Genomic DNA, 12,959 nt, shown 5'->3' with positions numbered 1-12,959 from the left:
GTCGGCGGGGGCCGGCGTCCGGCGGCCACGTGGTGGTGCTGCCGCTGCCCCCGCCCCGCCCGCCCAGTCCGGGAGCCGCGGCGCCCACTGACCCCCGCGGCGGGGAGGAGGAGGGACCGAGGCGCAGGAAGCCGAGCAGGAAGCGAGCCCGGCCGCCGCGTTTTCCTGGGGAAGCCGCGGGCGGGGTGGCGCAGCCAGCGGGGCCCGGGGAGCCGCCACCGCTGCCGCCTGGATGGGGTGAGTGCGCGGCGCGGAACTGGGAGGCTCCGGCGCGGGGTCCCGGCTCGCGTCCCCGCCTTTGTGTCTGGGACTCGGACGAGGGAGGCGGCCGGGCGCAGCGGCTGCGAGGGTCCCGCCACACTCCCTTGTCCGCCAGCTGTCCTCCGAGGGACAGATCTGGGGGAAAGAGAAGGAGGAGGATGGCGGGGATCTGGGCAGAGCGCGAGGACCGGCCAAGTTAGGAGATGGGGTCTTCCTCTGGGCACCCCGCTACTAGCGGGCGGGCTGGAGCAGGGCAGGGGCCTCGGAGGCTGCGGTGAGAGCGCAGGTGGGAATGAATGACCAGACCCCGGCGAGATCTTTGGGGTGCACCCTTGACTCAGCACCCTGTCCCACCTGCTTCGTCCTGCCCGGCGCCCGGTTCCTCAGCTGTGGGCTTGACCCGCCTCCCTGCTGAACTTGGAGGAGCTAGAGAAGGAGGTGCGAGCGGGAGACTCCCGGTGGCTCCGAGACCCACAGTCCGCTATTGTTCCTTTGGCGACCCGGGGGAGCCCTCCTGCTGGCCCCAGGGTTCAGATGAGACCACCACGGGCGCGCCACGGTCCCCGGGCCTCCGTCCCCCTTGTCCTTTTCCCCGCCGCGGCTCGGAGGAGGGTGGAGAGGAGGGATGCTGGAGTTGGGGCAGCTGGGACTTGGGGAGGATGTGGAGCCCGCCATCCTTGGCGACCCCAGGCTGGGAGCGCTGCATCTTTCCCTTACTCTCCTCTCTCGTTGCTGCCAGCTTGGGCAGGTTCGTATCTGAGCTCTAGGTGATGCAGTTTGCAAGCATTTCTCGGCTGACCCCCTGGGCTTAGCATCCCCCCTTTCATGGAGGGGACCATCAGACCTGGAAAGGCAATAGACGGGGGATTAAGGCAGTTGGAGCCCAGTGTGCCTGGAATAGGCAAAAGGGACCTCGCAGGAGCCTGAGCATGGGCAGAGTATATCCAGGGTCCCTTTTCTTTTATTGCCAATGATGTGCCAAGTCCGCGGACTCAAGGCTGTTCACCTTGGACCTGCGGCTTCCCTGCACAGTGGCGTCACCCATAATTTGGATGGGATTCCCTTCCTGGAGGAGGGCACCCAACAGCTAGGGACGAGACATTGCTCATTCTCTGGGGAATGTGATCTGAGGGCCATAGGGCCAGCAAAGACTGGGACCGGTTTTCCCATTAGTAGGACTTAGAAGTTTATTTAGCGGGGAGCCTCACCTCCTCGAGGTCTGAAGAGTTGGTAGAGACCCTGAGACCCAGGGAGGATGGGTTTTGATTTCTTTGTCTCCCGCGCCGTCAATCGTGTGTCTGAGAGTTTTATTACTCATGGTTATAGCCTGATAATCTTTTCTTAATGATACTAACACAAGAGCTTTTTCCTCCCTTGGGCTTTGTAAGGCAGTCAATTTTATGGCATAAATGTATCCACACAATTTTCATCTCCATATGCTGAGATGCGTCATTAGTGAACTTATTGTAGCATTTATCTTCTTTTGATCTGTTTTATGATTTTTTTTTCTGGTGGTGGTGTTGGAGTTTGAGCTCAGGGTCTCAGTGCTTGCTAAGCTTGAGTCACCCTCCCAGCTCTTTTTTCGCTTTACTTTTCAGACAGGATCTCCTATTTCAGCCTCTGACAGTGGTCCTCACATCTGTGCCACCCCCTGGGACCACAAGCTCAGGACATGAGGGCAGGCTTACTGATTGAGATGAGCTCTCCCTAACTTTTTGCCCTGGCCAATCTTCAAGTAGCTGAGTTTACAGGTGTGAGCCACTTTTATGACATTTTTTGGGAAGTGTTGATGGCTATAACCCACTTGAAAAATCTTAGTACTATTATCTGTGAATCTGAGTAGGAAGATTGAACTCTGTGTCTCTGGGGATTATATGGGGGAAGCAATAGTGTCAGATATATGGAGTATCTGACATTGAAATCCTGTCCCCAGACTGCTGTGTCTCAAAGCATCCTAAAGACAGGTATACCTACCACTCCCCTGTTTGTTGTTGTTGTTGTTGTTGTTTGTTTGTTTTTGTTTTTGTCCTGGCCAGGAATGAAACCCTGGGCTTTGAACATGCTAAGTAGGTGCTTTACTACTGGGCCACACCCCCAGCCCTACAGCCCCCTGCTTTAAACATGAAGAAACTGAGATTTGGAAGTTAAAGACAGTTGTGCCTTGGAGTTACCAGAATGTGATAGAGAGGTTTTGTCTTTTCCTCCCTCCTTCCCTTCCTTTCTTCCAAAACAAAACTATGAAATACCTCAAAATAAATAAAAAGAGAATGTAGTAAGGTATTTTTTTCATTGCCTAGGTTTAAACGTTGCTAATATTTCCATATTTCTTTTATCTCTGCCCCTCAAGTAAAAATGAACTGTGACTTAAAGGTTTTTCTATATTCTTCCTCCTCTCCAGCCTCAGGTGACCACTAATGTGGAATTAGTACATCTAGTTTCCAAGTGTGTTTTGATAATTTTGTGTATATCCACAAAAATATATGCAAGTTTGTGTTTACCATTTTGCATAAGCAGCATAATTATATATATATATAGTTTGCATTTAAAAAATTATAGTTACATTTCTTGAGGTACATATAGATCTTTATTCACTTTAGCTGCTAGAGAGAATTCTAGTGTATGAATAAATTACAGTGTACTCATTCTCTTGCCAAGAGAATATTAGTTTCCAGTTTTTCAGGCACTTTTCTGGCTGAGGGACAGTCTAGTTCCACTTTTTTACTATAACTAGTAAATAATACAGTATGCATCCTAAAACAGGCTTGTGCACACATTTCTCTGTTATACACCTATATAATGTATTACTGGGTAGCAAGATGTAGGGGTAGTGGTAGCTTTTATTATTTCATTCATTCCTCAGCAGACATTTAGGGTGATAAAGGATATCTCCTTGGCCACCTGTTGAATGAAAAAGTGAAATGATCAGTTTTAAGTTTAAAGAATTTAGATTACAAAAGGCTGTATTATTTTTGTTTGTGTTTTTTTTTTTTTAATAAGAAAAGTTCCCCTTCATTATAAAGTTAAGCATGAGACAAAACCATTGTGCTGAGTTAGGGATATTTGTGCTAAAGCTCTCTCAGCTGGTTGTGGCTGTGTGATCTTAGATTACTCAGTGTTTTCTTCCTCGTTTCTTCCTTGGTAAGACTGAGGGGTTTGAGCAAGCGTGGCCCAGGGCAGGTTCCTGCTGTAGAAGCTGATAGGAAGGTGGCTGTGGTGATGACATATTTTGCCCTTAAATTGGAAGGAGCTTAAGACGAAACCCTTTGCCTTCTTTGATACTCCTTCAAACTGCCAGGCACATTGCTGCCTCTGAGCCTTTGCATTTGCTCTTCCTTCTGTATAGAGAGCTCTTCCCCTAGCTATCTGTATGGCTGTGTCCTTATCCCTCCAGGTGTTCACTTAGACATTCCCTTTCCGGTTCCCACTACTGTCTCCTCCACACTTTATTTTCCACCAGGGCACTCTTACCTTCGACTTTAACAAACACAAATCTTCTTTTGGCAGTACTAGACTCTTGACCCATTCCTTCAGCCCTTTTTGCTCTGATTATTTTGAAGAGAGGGTCTTACCTTTTGCCCAGGCTAGCACCAATGCTGAGATAACAGAAACACACCACCATGCGCAGCTTTTTCCTATTGAGATGGGGGTCTCGTTAACTGTTTGCCCAGCTGGCCTTGAACTGTGAACCTCTGCATCTCAGCCTCCAAAGTAGCTAGGATTATAGGTGTGAGCCACTGGCACCTGACATTTCTTTTTTAAACACATGTGGGACATCCTAGCAGTGTTATTTGTTCCATGACTATAATCAAGTGCCCCAAATATCATGCTTACAGTTTTTTACAGGATAAAAACAAAACAAAGCCATGTCCTATAGTAAAACCACTTTGTTTAAATTCATGTAATTTATCCTACAAAGGACTTGTGTCTTTAAACTTTTTTTCACCCAACATTTTGCCTAAACTACAAAGAAAAACATAAATAACATGATGCTTGGTGATACAGTGGTTTTCTTTTTCTTGATAACCTTGTTTTCCAGTGTTATTAATGTGGAAGTCGTGTAACCAGGAGCTGCACACAGCAGCCGTCTTCAGCAACACCCACCACAGTGAGTTTCTAAGAACAGAAGAAATACCCTGAATCTTTGCAGAGTGTATGCTGTCTATGACCCTGACTGTCCCTTCATCTGGAGGGTAGAATGGGGTGAGGGGTTCATGATGGAGGGAAAATGTTGACCTGAATCTGAAGTTCTAGGAGCAACCATGTGTAATAAGGTACCTAGAAATACTTGTAAAAAATCTTAATTCATGCTATGGAAAACAGTCACTGTTACAGTGTTCTGCATTATTTTGCTAGAAGCCACCTAAATTTTCTCTGCCGTGCATGATGAATATAGGAGTTGACAAAACAAAGCTAAAAATATCAAAGTCCTCGGGTATATTTTAAGCAAGTGGTGGGAAAAGGATTCTAGTTTTTCCCCAAGGTAACGAAATAGGTTTGTGATACTGATAGTATTCATTATTAAATGACATTGAAAGAAATCAGTGTATTAGGGGTCAAGATAGGGTTGTTTAACCTTAAGCAGAGAATTACATGATTATTAAAATGTTGCACAATCTAAAGGAGATTTCTTCTGTTCGACTTGTAGTTACCCCTGAGTTTATAAGTACAGGAGGTTTAAAAAAAGTTAGAGAAAGCCTGCTCATCAAATGCCCCATTGCCTAGCTCCAGCCAGGTACAGGGAATAAAAAATTGGTCCAGTCATGGATGCCAGACTCACTGATGGGAATCAGTAAATTCAGCCAGCATTTTTGAAAAGTAGCTTTAATGACAGTCATGTATTTAAAAGTAAAATATTCTATGTGTTGAAGGAAGCATGCCTCATTCTTCAACTTTATATTCTGACTGTCCAATATAGTATCTGTGACACATAGGTGACTAACATTTGTTGAAACACAGCCGCATACACACCCAGAGGTCATTAAAGCCCCTCGTGGTGGCCTGAGACATAGAGCCATCTAGTCTAAAGGAGAATTTCAACAGTAATCAAAAGGCAGTCTGGGTGACTGCAGAACACAAGTTGAAGTTGAAAAGTAAAAGAAACACCTTTCTTCCCTCTCCACTCGCTGGAGAACTGCATTGTACCTCATCAATCACATCCACTGGGTTTTTGTGATGGATGTCACCTCATTTAGCCTTACCTGGATCTAGTCGAGTACTTTCTGTAGTAAGTGACATTTACTGGAAATTACAGTGTCTTGCCATGACTATCAGTCAACCTGGGCAAAGAAAAACCTTTGGGAGTTCTTGATGAGTTCCTTCTCACTTCTAAGTAAACAATCTAAATGTGAGAAAAGTTGATTGTGGTCCAAGAAGCTTACTGTACAGTGCAAGAAAATACATGGACTCTTTTTTTTTTCCTTACTTAAACTAATATTTTGTGAACACCAAAGTTTATTATCCAGTAGCCATACATAACCAATTTATCCTCTACTAGTCACAATCCTTCACAATCATGTTATAATAGTATATTATTTTATAAAAATAATTAAAAATTGCATTTTAAATCCCAACTTAATTTTTCTTAAAAAAAAAATCCCCATTAGGTATTGATATTGGTAAGAACAAAATCAGTCTGCCATTCCTTTCTTCCTTCCTCTCTCCCTCCCTCCACTCCTCTCTCCCTTCCTCATACTCACTATGTATCCCAGACTTGCCTGAAACTCAATATCCTCCTTCCTTAGCCTCTTGAATGCTGGATTACAGGTATGTACCACCCTGCACAGCTCTGTACCACCCTGCACAGCTCTGTGTCTTTCTGATTCCTTGAAGAATTCAGTTTGCTCGATTTAATTTTTTTAAGAGCTAAATAATTAAAATTAGTAGCAGCAGCAGCAGCAGCAGCAATATGCATCTCTCTTCACTTTCACTGCCTCTGTCCAGTTGCCACTGCTGGCTGAAGTTGTAGAAACTTAGCCAGGCAAGAAAGCTCTGGCAGAGCTCACTGGTGGAGATCAAAGGCCCGAAAGCTTCCCTGGCACGAGGGTGACACTGGAGTTTAATGCTTTCCTCCAAGAAGAATCCATTTTGCAAGCCAAGGAAGACTGTCTAGCAGTGATTCTGAAATATTTTTGAGCCATAGGTGGATTCTTGTAAATTTGATGCAGGTTTTGTTTCGTTTTACCAGGGAGGAGATTCACTTACATATAGTGATGGATACATTCAGTAGTTTTTAATCAGTTTCAGAGGTTGATGGCATTCTCTGTCCCAAGGCCATTTCTGAACCTCTCTGAAAAACTCAGGCTAAGAACCAATGACCTATTGAATGAGCCACAAAAACCTTACTGATTATTTATTTATTCATTCATTTATTTATTCACATGTGTGTACATTGTTTGGGTCATTTCTCCCCCTTGCCCCCTCCCCTCCCCTCTACCCTTACTGACTTACGCTGTTTACCATGAGCAGCTACCTCTCAAGAATGAAGGTTACCATTATGAGGGCTCTGTTTTCTATGTGCCACTACCCCCAACAGTTTGATAACTCGTCAGGGAGGAGTGAAAAGTAGTAATTGTAAGTTTTATACCCTCAGTTGGAAAACCAGTCACTGGTTGGCTGTTTTTATGAACTGTTTCTATTAGATGCAGTAAAATATTAGAAGTAATAAAAAATCTGTCCCAGTGCTATGAGTTTCACAGAGACCTGGAGAATTCTAAGGATGGGGCTTAAGTTTGTCACTCAAGGGTGACATTGCTGGGTCTGAAGTTAGGACTGCACTGTCATCTGCTCTCCAAGTGGCCTAGGAGAGACTGGAGATGACCTGGGCCTTACCAGCAGTACCTCTAGGCTCACAGCCTCGGCCTTTCACTGCTTAGCCCAAGGGAGAACATCCCCAACTCACTCTCTTTTTGCTCTTCTTTTCGTGGCCTCCTAACCTGATAAGGGCTGTCTCAGTCGAACCCCAAGGAAGACAGGACCATTGCTGGCCCTCAGCTGGACCTCCTGTGGAGTAGCAGACATCAGAGGAAGGTGCTGCCATTGTTAATCACATTCAGAACCTGTGTGGGTGTCCAGAGGGACATCTCAAGCCACTGCAGTCAAAAATTGAGCCAAAAAAAAAAAAATGCTGACACGCATGTAATAGGGGATGTCTGGTGGAAACTCCAGTCAGTTTAGTTAGTGGATGTGAACCCCTTCTCTGAAGGCTAATACTGCTGGACTCTAAATAAGGTCAAGTCTAGACTTAATCTAACCCAGGATTTGGTCAGATTTCTCATGAGTGGCACATGTTGATGGAATTATGGAATGTTCAAAGGTCTTTGGATGAATGCTAAGCCCCATCCTATGGACAGTTTTAAACAGGGTAAGATGTGTTCACCATCTGATACAGTATAAGGTAGACTGTGGGTGGTTGGAATGGGAGAGGTGGGAGGAACTCTGAGGCCCAGAGAAATTTAACATGACCCCTTGGAAAGGGTCAGTGAGAGGCAGAGCTAGACACGACCTTAGTTCTGGCTGCTCCCAGCACTGGGTTCCTGAACATTATACTTTTCTGTCTGTCAGACACTGGTAGTGACTTTGGGAGTCCTATACTTAGCTAATTATAATTGTTACAAATGCAGAAGTCTTGTCTAGACATGGACAGTCTACTTTGAAGAAGGGGAGTCACAGGTGAGGCAGGTGGCATTGAGCAGTGGCGTGAAGGACAGCAAAGATGTGGAACCCAGTCCCTGAGCATGCCGAGTACAGGAGAACCACACGAGCAAGTCTCTTCATCATGCACTGTCAGTGAGTTAACAGGTTTTGCGTGGAGTCTCTTAATTTGACAAGAATGTTCAACTCCCATGGGAGTTGACACATCGATGATTGAGTGCTTCTCAAAAATGAGGGAGTAGTGGCTTTTGTTGTTGACAGATGTTTCTTCCCAGCCTCCAGAGGTGGGAGCATGGGAGCCAAAGGGCTTGTGGACTGTGGGTTGCCTTTCTTTCTTCCTTGTGAAAGGCAGTCACCGGAAAGCATGTGATACAAGCCTTTGCTGGAGCCCAGGAGGAGGGGTCCTGTGAGTGCCCTCCCATTCTCTCTCCAGGTGAATCTTACTTCAAGCCACATCCACATGTGTGGTGGGTGGAAGTTGCTTCAAATGCTTTCAGTCTTCTTGGGCCTCTGTCTAATGAGAAAAAAAAGTCTTTAGATTTTCCTTGGGGCTGATAGCATTTTTCTCTTTTGAGTAAAAAAGAAGTCATTTCTTTCCTCTGAGCTTTTTTTCATTGGAAAAAATAATTTAAAATATAGGACAGAAATAACCATTTATCCATATTCCTACCATCCAGGATTTCCTTGGAATTTGTTGTTTTTTTAAGGAAAAATTAATTCTGATGCTAACTTATATATATATGTACATAAGTGTATATATACACATATCCATATGTATATATATACATATATATATACGGTCAGCAATCTTGATGAATTCCTACGTAATTAGATTCTTTGGAGGCTTACAACTTTGTACAGTCAGGTGTGCCTGTATTTAGTTTTTCTATTGTTCTTCTAGTCTCTAAAAGACAGAAAGAGGCAGGCAGACAGAGTGCAGTGATTCCTTCCAAATGCTGCCTAGCCTAAGCTTGTCCTTTGGCCAGTTTATTGATGGCTGTGTCACTGTGCCTTGCTTGGCAAGAGCTTGCTCTCTTTTCCTTTAATACCAGCCCTGATTCCTTTAAGCACGTACCCACTGGAACAAAGGGTGTTTGATTCCCATGACAGTGAAAGTGTGTGTTTGTCTCCACCATGGCAGAAGAAACAGGAGATGCTTACCCTTTGTCGCTATCTGCTTCAGGCCGAGGTGGCCACCCGCCTGACTGTGGGTGCTTTTGTGTGTGTGTGGCTTTCAGAACAAGTATCAACTGCTCTTCCCTGCCTCATTCTTGTCTTGTTGGGTGGCTCTTTTAGAATTCCACCTGCCTCATTCTTGTCTTGTTGGGTGGCTCTTTTAGAATTCCACTTAAAAAAAAAAATACCAATGCTTTTCATTGTCTTGAAGAATTGCAGTGTTTCATTTTGTTATAGCTTAGAGTGAGCTGCACAAGGTGGACTAATTTCTTAAGTAGCAGGAATGTCCTAATGATAGGGAAATAGCTAAGTGTCAGACATTCTGCTTCTCCAAATTGTTTCCAAAACTTGGAAACCTCCATCCCAATCTGTATGTTGTCAGTTCAGCTGTTGTAAAAATAGCCACTTCGCTTGCCTATAATTATCTTTACATTTTCTCTGATGTTGACTTGGTACCTTTGGCAAAGCTATACGAGAAAAGATTTGACTAGTGAATTCAGTAAAATTATTCATTAATGAGAAGGATAAAGAAATAAAGACACTGTCCTTCCTTGCGATGAGGCAGGGGTGTGGGAGTGAGGACCAACAGCTGTTTACAAATTGGTCCACCCAAGCTTCCTAGAGGGAGCCTCTCAATGGAATAAAATTGTCCTTTATTCCTTTTTCATGTGGCACAGTGACTATAACTTTCAATTATTGTTTTATCACTAGCTTGCAGTATTTGCTAAATCTGACTTTTGTGATCTTATGATAGTAAGTGAATGTTAAAACTGGTAGCATGTACATTTTCTTTAATTCTTGTTCGCGATTATGCTGGGGTTTGAATCCACAGCCTCATGCTTGCTAAGCAGGCCTCTACCACTTGAGCCTTGGCCCCAGTGTTTTTTTGCCTTAGTAGTTGTTCGAATAAGGTCTGGAGTGTTTGCTCTGGCCAGTCCTCTTATTTACATGTCCCACAGAGCTGTGATGACAGGTGTGTGTCACCACGCCCGGCTTTATTCATTGAGATGGGGTCTTACTAATTTTTACCCAGGCTGGCCTGAAACTCTGATCATTCTAATCCCTTCCTCCCTGTTAGCTGGAATTACAGGTACAAGCAACCATGCCCAGTTTTTTTCCTTTAATTTTTATTCTGCCTTGTTAGTAATAATAAGATGTTGTTATAGCTTTTGAAGAAAAAAATCTGTATTATCACAGTCCAAGAGATGCAAGCCACAAATAGAGGCCACATAGGTAATTTAAAATTTTTTAGTAGCCACAAGAAGAAAGTTAAAAGGTGAAATTGATAATATATTTCATTTTACCTCATATATTAAAAATGCTATTATTTCCAACATAAAATGCAGTATAAAACTTTGTGATACAGTTGACATTCTCTTTTTCCAGAAAGTCTTAGAAATCTACTATGTGTTTTCCATTTACAGTGCATTTCAATTTACACTAGTCACATTTCAAATGGGCTACTGGGTACCGTATTGTGCAACGCCAGCTTACGTAAGATGCCTTCATGTAAGTTCTGTAACTGCAGCACTGCCTGGGATCTGGAATATCTTCTGTGAAGGCACGTTTGACTGAGTTTCCCTGTGTCTTCACCTAGTGACCTGGGATTTTGCCCTTAGCGTCAAGCATTTCTGTATCCAACATTTTGAAGTGTAGAAGTTTCATCAAAACTAATTTAAAGTGGGCACCAGTGGCTTATGCCTACAATCCAGCCACTTGGAGGGCTGAGATCAGAAAGATCATGGCAAATAGTTCAGAAGACCCCCATCTCCAAAATAATGAGAGCAAAATGGACTGGAGGTGTGGTTCAAGTGGTAGAGCACCTGCTTTTCAAGCACCTGCTTGGCAAGTGTGAAAGCCCTGAGTTCAAACCCCAGTCCACCAAACAAACAACAACAACGACAACAACAAATACTGATTATAGGTGGTATAGTGGAATATTTGAGTTTGGAGTGTATAAATCAGTTGCGTCTGCTTTTGTGCAAGTTGCATGAATCCATGTGAACTTTTTTTTTTTAAATAGAAGGACTGATTTTGTAGGCAGGGGTTGTGTGTGATCCACATTTCTACTTGACCCATAGCTGGTAGTCAATGCACATGACATGAGAAGGTCAGTACAGTTTTCTTATCTTTCCTCAAATAGATTCCTTATCTTTCCTCTTAAATTGCAAGTTCTTGAGTATATATATATATATATATATATATATACATATTTTGTTGTTGTTGTTTGTTTGTCTTGTTTTTTCCGGTGGTAGTGGGAGTAGAACTCAGGGCCTTGTGATTGCTAGGCCGGCACTGTACCACGTGAGCCATACCCCCATGATATTTTCATTCTGTAAACCCTGGTATCCTCAAGTACAAGGTATGCAGGTTTGTGCGTGTGTGTATGTGGGGGGCACTGAGAAGCATATGAAATCTTTGTTATATTAATGGAAACCTATCCCATCATGCATGTTAGTGCCTTTTATGCCTAAACACAGAAGTGGTTGGAAAGCTAGAAAAAAGGTCCAAGGGTTTCAGATTCGGTCAATAGGAGTTTGTCTTCACCAGGCAGGTGGTCCTGGGTCTCCAAGCCACAGGCACTTAAAGGCTGGCAACTTCAAATGAGTAAAGGCTTTACCTTTGGTACTGCCAAGCAGTTTTGTGGCAAATCCAGGCTGACATAGACTCTGGGGAGTGACACCTTGATGTTTGAACCATTGGGTTGGCCTCTCTTCTAGGTGTCTTACTTAGAATAAATTAGGTGAGTGACTGTCTTTGCATGTCACATCTTCTTCCCTATTCAAGGACAACTGTCCAGAGAATTGTCATTGGATCTTGAAGGCTCCTGGGAATCTTCCCTACTGTCCCCTGTCCTTATTCCTTCCTCTCCTGAAGGATTTTCCCTGTTTGGCTTCAAGAATAGTTTCCTGGGTTCCCTGCTTTGTATCCCCTCTGTTCTGTGAAGCCCAGTCTCTAGGAAGCAGGGCAGCTGGGGTCCACTTCAGCTCCAGACCCCAAACTGAATCCAACCAGGACAAACCAATTGGACCTAGCTGTCACAGTGATTTTTTTAGTTCATGAGGGTTTTAAAATAGTCTGCCCTGTTCATTTCTAGTTGGTAGTGATTATTTTCATTGTTGGCTGGGTTTTAGTAGGAGTGCCAAACAGAACTTACTTTCAGAAGGGAATTAGCCCAGAAGACCTGTGCTTTTCGACTGTAGGCAAAGTGTCCTGCAGAGATCATGTCAGTGTTAGTTTAAGGAACGGATGGAGGATATTGGAGGTGGGAGTAGGGTGCAAGGGCACACAACGGGTCAGGTCAGGAGCAGCTCATAGCCCCCACAATGACTGATTCATCTGTCCTTCCAAGGTCATCTGATTATATTCATTTCATTAAAACTCCAAGGAATGTATATTTTACTCCAGTAGGTTTGTGAAATAAATTGAGCTACTGATTTCAGAGATGGGCTGAGCAGAGAACGCAAGCAGCACCTCTTTGTGGTGTCTGAGATGACAGACTGAGCGTGACTGAACTGATGAGAAGGCACCAAAGTATTTGTCAGTACTCACATTGCAAGTGACAAAACCCAAGTTGAACATGACCTAGCCTAGGCTACTTGGCTTATGTGTACTCCACACCGTGTGCTAAAGGGATGTGGGTATAGCCAGACCTCAGGGGTCTCTGCTTCCCCCTGCCTCTCTTCCCTCCCAGAATGAAACAGTTTTCAGAACAAGGCTAGAAAAGGGTTTGGTAGTGCCAGGCTCGTATTGTTTGCAGCTTGTCCAGGAGATGTTTGATGTGCACCATTTTACCTAGACTTTCTGACCAATAGACAAAACATTTTATAGTACAGTTTTTGCCACTGTCTTCTTATGATCAGCATGTGCAC

At 44.1% G+C, this 12,959-nt stretch overlaps 1 protein-coding gene across 3 annotated transcripts in view; it reads left to right on the top strand.

Moving 5' to 3' along the window:
- The first annotated feature begins 82 nt into the window (after window positions 1–82).
- The window catches only part of Rai14 (retinoic acid induced 14), a 143,932-nt gene continuing 131,055 nt past the window's right edge, over window positions 83–12,959 (top strand). The window contains exon 1 of one of the 3 annotated variants that reach the window (XM_020170481.2): window positions 83–237. The gene's annotated coding sequence lies outside the window, so the exon portion shown is untranslated. Of the gene's footprint in view, window positions 238–604; window positions 700–7,676; window positions 8,047–12,959 lie in introns of those variants that run through there. The other 2 variants (XM_074077641.1, XM_074077639.1) reach the window with 2 other exon arrangements.

The sequence above is a fragment of the Castor canadensis genome, chromosome 6, assembly GCF_047511655.1.
Source record: "Castor canadensis chromosome 6, mCasCan1.hap1v2, whole genome shotgun sequence".
NCBI lineage: Eukaryota > Metazoa > Chordata > Mammalia > Rodentia > Castoridae > Castor > Castor canadensis.
The sequence above is the reverse complement of the archived record's forward strand: the minus strand, read 5'-3'. Positions and strand labels throughout refer to the sequence as shown.